The 11,852-nt window shown below is 41.7% G+C and overlaps 1 pseudogene; it reads left to right on the forward strand.

Moving 5' to 3' along the window:
- Window positions 1-10,854: 10,854 nt before the first annotated feature.
- On the forward strand, window positions 10,855-11,418 carry LOC102836021 (annotated as a pseudogene).
- The last annotated feature ends 434 nt before the right edge of the window (window positions 11,419-11,852 follow it).

The following is an 11,852-nucleotide window of genomic DNA, read 5'->3' on the forward strand; positions in this document are numbered from 1 at the left end:
AAGTGATCCTGCCCAGAGGTAGTAAGAATTTATGGCATTTCAGTCTCCTACTCTGGGATTTCCTATCCAGGCTGTTGCTAGTCTGATTTTATGCTGAAATTCCATCAGATAACTGACCTTTAGTCTCATTCTTGAGACTCAGCCTCAGAGTACAAGGATTTCAGTCTAGGCCTTTCTACCCGATCTCAATATAATAGCCAGTATTCTGATTCTCTTGCAACTGAGGCCTCTTTTCAGCTCTCCACTCCTCAGGACTGAAATTCCCATGAACACTCATTAGTTGGGGTCCCGTTACAAGCTGATCACACTCATCTGTCAGTCTGAAATCATAAGCATCTTCTGTCCCAGAATTCTGTGTCTTCCATTAAGACCACATGTGATTTTTTTATTTGGCCTCAGATACCAACTGCTTACCTATGCTACTTCTTGATATTTGTCAATGTGCCCTCCCACTGGCTTGCCCAATGCTACTCCTGCTCACGCTGTGTCCCTTTGTGGTACCATATCTTAGTATCTTCCTCTCAGTCAGTCCCCAGGCCACCATGGAACTAAAACCATGCATAGACTGTTTTCTGTGAGTGTAATGTTTTGTCATATAACTGCTCTGAAGAATTGTTCAGCCCTTGGGGCCAACAGTAAAAGCATAGCCTTCTGTAGTGAACCCTTTGAATATAGTATTCATCAGCACTTATTTCTGTTTTGGTCTAATACTATGATTTTTTTTTTTGTTCTCCACTCTCTATATAGAGTTGTTATTGGGTTGTTCCAAACCCCAGCTTTACATCTGACCACTCAGCCACATAACCCCTTTTGGATACAGTGATTGTTACAGAGATATGCGCATGACTCAACCTGGGTCAATGATAGTCTTAGCTGGGAATTTTTCTGGAGCTTTCAGAAGAGAGGAACTTTCTGCTGAGATTACTAAATTTACAAAATGTAACCTTGGAATTATTGGTGGACACTTTTGTTACCAAAATAAAGTCTGTCTGAGAATGAAGTCAACTCTGAGGAAACAAAATTGAAAGAAAAAGGCAAATTCATTGTGACATTGATCCAAATCTAATGCCAGCAATCCACCAGTAGACCCCTAGGTTCATTAATCAATATGTATTTACTTATATTGTGTAAGTGGGTATGCACTGGATTTCTATTACTTGCATCTGAGAGTTCTGACTAATACAGCTGGCAAGAGAGATTAACTGGTACTTCTTTATGCTTCACCAGATGGGTAAGACTCTAGGGAATAAATACACCAAGTTAAAAAAAAAAAAAAAAGCGCTGGAAAATGTATTCCTTCATTCATTCAATTAGGAGAAGCAACATGAGCAATTGAAAACAACACAAGCTTCAGAGAATATCAAAGCCCTATTTAAATCTTGACCTTGATAATTTCCAGCTGTGTATACTGGACATGTCACTTAATACCTGAGTCTCTATTTCTTCTACTGTAAAATGAGGATAACATTATCCACCTACTAGGTTTATTATTACAAGAAATATTGCCTGGAACTAAAGGCTTTAAGTAAATGGTTGTTGTTGTTGTTAAGTGCTTTGGAGTCAGTATAGTGAACCTGTATAGGGCTTCCAAGGAGCAGTTGATGGGTTTGAACTGCTGACCTTGTGGTTAGCAGTCCAGTGTTTATCCTACAGCACCACACCAGGAGTCTAACTGATAGTTATTTTAATTATTGAACACCTGGACCTGTAAAGACATTGTGTCAGTCTGCTCTAAATATATTTTTTTTAAAAATTTTTTTAAAGAGGCAGTGTAAGCATCATATGACTGGTAACTGAGAGGAAGGAGGTAATTTCCTCTGGGGTAAACATAAAAGGCTTCATGGAAGAAATGGAATCTGAGCTATAAAAGACTAATAGAATTTTTGATAAACATAATTTGGGAGAAAGAAATATTCCAGAAGTAAAAAAGAAATGACAAAATGCATGAAAAAAAAATGAGAAAATGCATGACTATGTTCTACAGGGGTTTCAAAGCATAGCAACATAACTGGAGTGTACAATCTAGACAGGTCAGCAGAAAGAGTTAGAGATGAAACTAGCTAACTGATGCCACACTGGGTAGAGAATGGGATGAGAAATATAAATTCTATTCAGGCAATAGGGAGTCTTTGGATGGTGCAAATAATTAATGTGAATGGCTGCTAACTGAAAGATTGGCAGTTTGAGCCCATCCCGAGATACTTGGAAGAAAGGTCTAGCAATCTACTTCAGAAAAATCAACCACTGAAAACTGTGATAAACACACAGAATTGTTGCCATGAATCAAAATCAACTTGCTGACAACTAGCAAGAAACCACTGAAGGTTTTGAACAATGTTCATATACAGGACGCTATGATTGATCAGAAAAGCACCTGGATCCTCTTTCAAAACTGCTGTCATCCTCCTAGAATCCTTTGCCTTAGTGAACCACTGTAACTGAGGAAAGTGTGTCATAACCCTCAGATGTATATTGGAACATGAAAAATGGTTGAGAAACATCAGCTCAGAGTCAGAAAAACCATTTCATAGGTTATAGTGTGGTTCAAAAGGGCACTTGGAGCAATGAAATTGTTTAAAACAAACCAAAACAAAAGGATGGTAGGCACCTGGATTCATTCCTCCCTTGGACTCCTGCAATCATTTACTCCTAGCTGCTTTCCGAAATTGCCTCCAGTCCTTCCCCATTTCAACCTATTTTGTATTTCATGGCCAAAGGAATCTTCCTGTTCTGATCCTGTCATCCCAAACCCTCAAAGACAACCAATTAGTTATAAAACAGATAGAAAGTCTTTGATTTCCCATACAAGGTTCTTTTGGATAAGGCTGCAATTATCTTTCAGAACTTGCTTCCTGCTACTTGTTATCAGATATCTCCTGGTCTAGCCAAGCTGAATGACTCATCTCTTAATTTCCTGTCTGACTTTATCATGCTGCTCATTCTAACTTCACATTCCCCATCTCAGCTATTCTAATCTCCATCCTTCAAGGCTCAATTCAGACACCTCTACTTCTTTCTCTCAATATGCCCTTGTCTCTTGATCTATGTACAGGTCCCTCATGAGGACAACTAAGTTTTCTAGAATACCCATTCTTCAAAATGCTATCTAGAATTTATGATCTACACAGTTGAATGCCTTTGCATAGTCAATAAAACACAAGTAAACTTCTTTCTGGACTCTTGGTGTGGTGCTGTAGGATCAGCACTGGACTTTGAACCATAAGGTTGGCAGTTCAAACCCATCAACTGCTCCTTGGAAACCCTGTGCAGGGTCGCTATGAGGAAAGAGAGAAGTGAGCAGAGAAGGGACCTGACTATTACCAAGAAAGAATAGCAAGGAGTAGACCACATTCTTTGGACCTGAGATCCCTGCACTGAGCATCTCCTTGCTATTGTTGTTATTAAGTGCTTCCAACTCATAGCGACCCTTTATAGGGTTTCTGAGGAGCACCTGGTGGGTTTGAATCACTGATTCTGTGGTTCAAACCGATTTGGTCTAGTGTTCTATCCTACGGTGCCACACCAGGAATACACACTGAAAATCTCCTAGACATCAGGAAAGATTGACGACAAGACATATGGAGATCTCTGAGAATACTAGACTCACGAATGTTGAAAGAAGATAATGACCTTCCCTCAGAGCCAACAGAGAGAGAAAGCCTTTCCCTAGAACTAATGTCCTGAATTTGGATTTCTAGCCTCCTAAACTGAGAGAATAAATTCTAGAGTGCAGGCAATATATAACAAGAGGGAGATTGGCAGAGGAAAGATGAAGGTAGAAGAAGACACAGGCAGGAACGCAAGAGTTAAAGAGAACAAAAGTAAACACTATTAACTTAAAGGAGCTCTGGTAGCGTAGTGGTTATGAATCAGGCTGCAAACCGCAAGGTCAGCAATTCGAAACTACCAGTTGTTCCGCGGGAGAAAGATGAGGCTTTCTGCTCCCGTTAGGATTTACAGCCTTGGAAACCCTGTTCAGGGCCGCTATGAGTCAGAACCAACTCACAGCACATAACAACAACAACAACAAAGGAGCTTTGGTAGCGTAGTGGTTACGAATCGGGCTGCAAACTGCAAGGTCAGCAGTTCAAAACTACCAGCTGTTCCGCAGGAGAAAGATGAGGCTTTCAGCTCCTGTAAAGATTTACAGACTCAGAAACCCTGTACAGGATCGCTATGAGTCAGAACCGACTCCACGACACATAACAACAACAACAATGGCACATAAAAGGAGTTCTGGTAGCATAGTGGTTATGAATTGGGATGCTAACTTTAGGGTCAGCTCAAGAAGACAAAGTCAAATATTACAATGAAATGTGCAAAGTCTGGAATCAGAAAAACAAAAGGGAAGAACACGCTCAACATTTCTCAAGCTGGGGGAACTGAAGAAAAAAATTCAAGACTCAACTTGTGTTATTCAAAGATTCTGATTATGTTATGGAATTATGTTATGATTGTGTTATGGAAGTCCGACTGATTACTACAAGAACAAGCAAGTTGCTTGCCCAGGAAACATCAAGGCAAGTGTTCGGGTCCCCTCAGGGCAAACCCCCTTCCAAGGCTAAGGCTCAATGGGAATACACGAGCAGACATGCGCTCTGATTGGTGACCACGCTGGTCACCGATAAGGGGAAGTGAGATAAAAACAGCAATGAAGCCAGGAGCCAAGCCCTACAATGTTTAATAGACTCCTGCAAACCCAGGTGGAGACCTGTTGGGAAGACCTGGAGATCCTTGAGCCCAGAGTCAGTGACCAAGCCACAGAGGACTAGAGTGGAGAATGAAGCATCCAGATGATAAGAGAAGGCATATGCACAAGAACACCCACACTTGCAGATAATACCCACTTGATTTGGCTTCAATGATTGGATGATCAGAGCTCAACTAGAAGAAGAAAGAAGAGGGAAAAAAAGAGTAATCTGATACAATTTGATGAACTTGACCTACATCTATGGATGCAGTAGCTCAAAAGAGGGAACAAATCTTTATATCGAGGATCATTCCCACTCCCTCCATACACAAAGTAGACAGGGATGGGCAACTTGGACATTGGCTACACAAAATGGGAGGAAGGGGCTACAAAGGCAAGAAGAGACTGGCTTACAAGCTTTCAAGAGGGAGCCTAGATCTAGAGGGCATGGAGGAAGGAAGAATCTCCACTGAGTAGTATCCAATCTGTGGGGGTGGGGCTGATGATAGGAATAGTACTCATGTGGTACAACAGTGAATAATTGTTATCAAGACTGACTGTGAGGGTTGGAAATGTAAAAGTAGACGTTTTGTAGCAAAAAGAGGGGAGTGATTGACTTTGCACTCCAGGCACAGAGGTCCTTGGAACCATCAAGGGAAAGAGTGGGGTGCGGGACCCTACCCAAAGAATCAGGGATGCCAGAGATGGAGGCAGAGACGATGACGTGGAGAGATAGAGCCGCTGGGGACTCTAGACCCAGAGAGGGAGAAGGACTGTGTGCTGACTGATGACCAGGGGCCAGGCTTGCAGGCTATACTCTTGGTTGGTTGATGATGCATGGATGGGATTGTAACCATGGCAATGAAATGATATACAATAGGATGAATGTAAAGCTAATGTTCCCCCACGTAAAATATCACATAATTCACAATAAAACATTAAAAAAAAAAAAAGAAGAAGAAGATGGAAGGAGTACACAGAATCACTGTACCAAAAGGAAATGACTGATGTTCAACCATTTCAAGAGGTAGCATATGATCAAGAGCCAGTGATCCTGAAGGAAGAAGTTCAAAATGCATTGAAGGAATTGGCAAAGAACAAGGTACCAAGAATTCAGGAATTGATGGAATGAAAACTGAAATCTTTCAAAAAAGTGAAACAGCACTGGAGGCACTCACTCGTCTATGCCAAGAAATTTGGAAGATAACTATTTGGCCAACTGATAGGAAGACATCGTATTTGTGTCCATTGCAACACGTATATATAAAACTACTTTATTCACTGTAAATGTAAAACACTTTAAAGTTAGTTGTCGTTGATATGTTCAAGCTTTTGAACCTTTGTTCACTCTCCTTGTTCTATACACCCTTCTAGACCCAAGGCTTTAAATTACTACCAATGTGTAGATTTCTCACATATTTAAATCTCTAGCCCATGTAAATTTTTACTGTTCCCATCTCAATGAATGATACCACTAGAAATTTTGGAGTTTTCCATGACACTTGCCAATTCTTCTTCCATAGCCACATAATCGTAACATCTTCTTCATTTTATCTTCAAACCAAATCCCTACTGCTGTCATCCTAGGCCAGGCTCCCTGCAGTAACCTCATAACTGGTCTAAAGGTATTCTTTCACTGTATCATTTTGATACTCCTACCCATTCTCTGCAGCCCTGGTGTGGCGCTGTGGGCTAATGAGTCAGACTGAGAAGTCGGTAGTTCAAGCTCACCAGCTGCTCCTTGGAAACCCCATACAGGGTTGCTATGAGTCAGAATCAACTCAATGGCACTTAACAACAACCCATTCTCTTGAGTCCTGGTGTCATACTGTGGGGTAAGCACTGGACTGCAAACCACAGGTCAGTGCTTCAAACCACAGTCTGTCCTTGGAAACCCTATTCAGGGTCACTATGAGTCTGAACTGAGTTGACGGCACTTCACACCACCACTATCACCCATTCTCTGCACTGCAGCAGATGCCTTTTAAAGGAAAACTTCATTTTGTTCCGTCTCTTGATTATGTTCTCTTCCCTGAAACTCCCTTTGTGTAAAATCTATCATGGGTTATACTGCTTAGAGGATAAGGACAGAACTCTTAATGTGTCCTATACATTAGATGCTTTATCATCCAGATCAAGATACTTTTAAAAAAATATATTATATTGTGAATTGAGTCTAGGTGTACAGACAATATCATCAGGTTTACTTTAAAAAAATTATTCGCTTTGTTTCATCTCAATGATTGCAATCCCCCCGTGCAGCAACAGTTATCCTGCTTCCTCCCTTTGGTTCCTATTTCCATTCCACCCACCTTCCCATCCTTTCTCAACTTAGCCCTTAGGAAAATGTTGCCTTTTTGGTTTTAAATGATTCACCATTCCATTGTGAGCATACCTTACTAGTCTTGTCCCCTCTATATGCCTATCTACTGCTTGGGTGAAAATTGGGCCATGAAGGTGAGTTCCTTTCTAGACTTGAAGGGTCGTTGAGGGCCATAGTCTCAGGTTCCTCTAGTCTCTTTCTGACCAGTAAGCATGGTCTTTTTATAAAAAATTTAAAAAAAAAATTTTTTTTGAGCTTTACAATTGTTTATTAAACAATAACATGAAAGAGGTGCTCATATATAAATGGCTTGACTATCTCTTTTGTAAATACCAATCAGTGTGATCTGGACTAATCTATCTAAAGTTTTTGCTTTTATATCGTATTAAGCTTCTAAGTATCTGAAGTATAAATAAATAAATCACTCTTTATTGCAGACCTGAGATGCCCTGCTCAGATACTTCCATAAGGAAGTACTTACTGCCCAGCTGCCATTAGTGTGGCCAGCTGATGACCTCCAGCTGATAGTCTCTTCAGGAGCACTCTTAGATCACTTTCTAGCCAATATCACTTTCTTCTGGAGGTGGTCCCAACCAATGACTGTGCAAGGTGGTGATACAAAGCTCTGACCATTTCTTCCCAACACTGATAGGCAGTCTCGTTCCCAGAGTGCCCTATAGGGCTGGCAGAAATTTTATCAGGTCTGCATCGTGTCTGACAGCTCCATCTGCCCAGTCCTGCTTCCTCCCTTTCCTTTCAGAGATGTTACTCCCCAATACTGCTGTAGGATAGCAATGGACTACTAGCCACAAGTTTGGTGGTTCAAACCCGCCACCTGCTCCTCAGAAACTCTATGTTGTTGCTTTGATCCCAAGTCTTCTTTCCCTCTCTTCCAAGTTGTCAAGTACCATTGAGTCAATTCCGACCCATAGCAACCCTGTATAAGGTTTCAAAGGAGCAATTGGTGGGTTTGAACCACCAATCTTGTAGTTAGCAGTCTGGTGCTTATCCTACAATGCCACAGCAGGACTCCAAAGTATGTTGTTGCACCGACAAGTCTGTTCTGACTCATAGCGACCCTGCATAGGATTCTCAAAGAGTGACTGGTGGGTTTGAACTGCTGACCTTGCAGTTAGCAGTCCAGTGCTTACCCGACAGCACCACACTAAGATTCCAAATCAGGGGTGGGGAACCTTTATTTCTGCCAAAATTCACAGTCCATACAAAATTACCAATTTAAAAATCATCCTGCTATATTTGTTCAAATATTTAATTAACTCACCTCTAATGTGAAGGAGCTCTGGTAGCGAAGTGGTTACGAAGTGGGCTGCGAACTGCAAAGTCAGTAGTTCGAAACTACCAGCTGCTCTGCTGGAGAAAGATGAAGTTTTCTGCTCCCATAAAGATTTACAGCCCCAGAAACCCTGTACAGGGTCGCTATGAGTCAGAACCAACTCCATGGCACTTAACAACAACAACATGATGGCTGAAACTGCGGTTGTTTTGGCAGGGCCAGACCAAATGATTTTGCGGGCCTTATATGGCCCATGGGCTGGATGTTCCCCATCCCTGCTCTAAATATATATCTACATCAGAGCCAACTGGGCCATCTGCACAGGATCACTATGGTGTCCTTAACCTCTGTGGTCCCTTAGAGCATCAGTTCCCTCTGCTGCTGTCACCTCCAACCTGTTACTGCTAACTTGCAGACCTCCACTGCCCATCTCTGTCTGGCCAACAAGAAACACCATTAAAATCTGTAATTCAATTATTTTAGCATTCATCCAGACAATAATCCCCCAGAACAATGCCTGTGCCCCCAGAGATCCAATTGTATTTCCATTTTTGTACTGCATTAGAGCTTGCTGACCATTAAACCAGCAATGTGGATATGCTTAGACAAGGACTTGGCAAACCCAGGGAGAGAGGGGCAGGGCAGTTTGCCTTCTGGATAAATGTAGTTGAAACTAGATTATGCAAGAAAATGCTCTAGGAACTACAAAACTTGCTTAAGCATTTATCAAAACTAGTTAATCAGAGGCATGTCATTTAAGTTAAAGTTTGGAACCATCTTGTGGCTATCACTCAGGGTCCCATGATCATGAGTCATATTGCATCCTACACAAAGTCAGATCCAATCAAAACTCCAGAACCAATCTTGTAATTCTGCTGTTGTAGCTCTGGTAGCGTAGTGGTTACAAATCGGGCTGGGAACCTTAAGGTCAGCGGTTCGAAACTACCAGCTGTACTGTGGGAGAAAGATGAGGCGTTCTACTCCCGTAAAGATTTACACCCTCGGAAACCCTATACAGGGTCACTATGGGTCAGAAACGACTCGATGGCACATAACAACAACAACAACAATATGTATCCTTGGAGGCTAAGATGTCCAAACTTCGTCTCTCATACTTCGGACATGTTGTCAGGAGGGACCAGTCACTAGAGAAGGATATCGTATTTGGTAAGGTGGAGGGTCAGAGAAAAAGAGGAAGACCCCCCAACGAGATGGATTGGCCAAGTGGCAGCATCAATGGACTCAAGCCTGGCAACAGTAGTGAGGTTAGCCCAGGATCGGGTAGTGTTTCATTCTGCTGTGCATAAGGTCGCTATGAGTCAGGAGCAACTCGATGGCACATAACAACAACAACAATCACGATTTTGTAATGATTTTCTTGTCCTCTAGCTTATATAAAGAGCTCCATAGTTGTTATTCAGTGGGTCCATCGGTCTCTGATCTGTGTACATGCTGATGGTTTTCCTCATCTTTGATGGTTTGTTTTGCTTTTGTAGTATTTAAAGTTGAGTAAAAGGGTCTTTATAGAATTTGTTGGAGTCCTGGTATGGTGCTGTAGTATAAGCACTGGACTGCTAGCCACAAGGCAGGCAGCTCAAACTCACCCAACACTCCTTGGAAATCCCATACAGGGTTGCTATGAGTCGGAACTGATTAGACAGCACTTAACAACAACAACAATGTAGAATATGTTGAGGAGCACTGTTAGCACTGTGAGTTAGGCATTAGGCTGCTAACTGCAAGATCAGTGGTTCAAGACCATCAGCCTCTCCTTAGGAGGAAGATAAGGCTGTCGGCTCACCAAAAGATTTATAGTCTTAGAAACTTCACAGAAGCTCACTACGAGTCAGAATCAACTTAATGGCAGTGTGTCTGTTTTTTCAGTTTCTAGACTATGTTGAAAGATGTCCTGGTGGCACAGTGAGTTAAACAATGGGCGACAAACTGAAAGGCTGCTGACTCAAACCCACTAGCCACTCTGCAGGAGAAAGATGAAGTAGCCTATTTCTATAAAGATTTAGCCTTGGGAGCTCTATGAAGCAGTTCTACTCTATCCTCTTGTTACAAGAAGTGTACCTCTATCTTGAAATAGAAGGCTCTGGCGTTCTACTGATTAAGAATAGTCAGGTGAGACTTCTAATAAGATGGCAGACGAGACAGACGTACTTTACAACAAAATATGAGAGACCAAATAAAACAGACACAGATGAAAATTCTGGTACCCTGAACTTCAGAAGAAATGTTAGAGAGGTGGATGGAGAGCTTGCTGGGAAAAGGCCACGTAGAAATGGTGAGGGAAGGAGACTGGTAAACAGCTGGCCAGATATGGCTCAACCAGCATGTGAGCAATTTTGGCAGTGGAGGGAGACCTGGCAGAGCAGATTCAACAGGGTGACAGAAAATGTGTGATTTCTTCTTTTTCCCCCACACACCCCTGGTGACCAAAGATATGGTCAGTTCCCACCCTAATTCACCCCAAGCCACATTCTGCTTTCTGGGAGTTCAAAACTTCATGGTTGGGCTGGACCCTCCCCTGATGGCACAGCTATGGTGGACAAAGGGCTGGAGGCCCTGAGGAAGCAGAGGCTGGCGGGGCTGCAGGCCAAGGCCAGGGAGCCTGGCGAAGCAACACAACCAGAAGCGAAGCACAGGGAAGCAGAAATGAGAAACAGTATTCTTAGCTCAAGTTCTGGATCAGTCAGCCCGGGCCAGGTTAAGTAATTTAGCACTTGTAAAGCTCTGGTAGCGTAGTGGTTACGAATCGGGCTGCGAACCTTAAGGTCAGCGGTTCGAAACTACCAGTCGCTCCGCGGGAGAAAGATGAGGCTTTCTACTCCCGTAAAGATTTACACCCTCAGAAACCCTGTACAGGGTCGCTATGGGTCGGAAACGACTTGACGGCACTTAACAACAACAACAAAGCCTGAGAAAAGTAAAACAGTAGAGAATTATCTTATACAAATGGCAAGATTTAGATAACTAAATAGGAAGGTATCAGAACAAGGTTTAATAGAAATCCTTGAAAAAGTAAGCCAACAAACAGAAAAGAAAACAACAGTTAAATTCAACAGAAGAAAAGTAATGGACTCTGATGAAGATGATGATTATTGAATTAAAAATGTTTAGAATGGACCTTAAAGGAACAATTTTAGAACCGATAATACTTGGCAAAAGTTAAGATCTGGTTAATGTTTACTTTGTTTATGCCTTTTTTAAAAAATAAACTTGTTATGCAGCATAAAACAAAACAAAACAATACAAAAAAAAAAGCTTCATGGCTGGACCTACAGCCACCAAAAGAAAAGAAATAATAAAGATTAGAGCAGAAATAAATGAGATAGGAAACAGAAAAACTATAGAAAGAATCAATAGGACAAGAAGGTAGTTCTTAGAAAGGATTAACAAAATTGATAGACCATTGGCAAACCTAACAAAAGAAAAGAGGGAGAAGACACAAATAACACACATTAGAAACCACATGGGTGATGTCACAACGGAACCAAAGGAAATCAAAAGGATAATAAAAGAATACTATGAAGAATTGT

The sequence above is a fragment of the Chrysochloris asiatica genome, unplaced genomic scaffold (genome assembly GCF_000296735.1).
Source record: "Chrysochloris asiatica unplaced genomic scaffold, ChrAsi1.0 scaffold00219, whole genome shotgun sequence".
NCBI lineage: Eukaryota > Metazoa > Chordata > Mammalia > Afrosoricida > Chrysochloridae > Chrysochloris > Chrysochloris asiatica.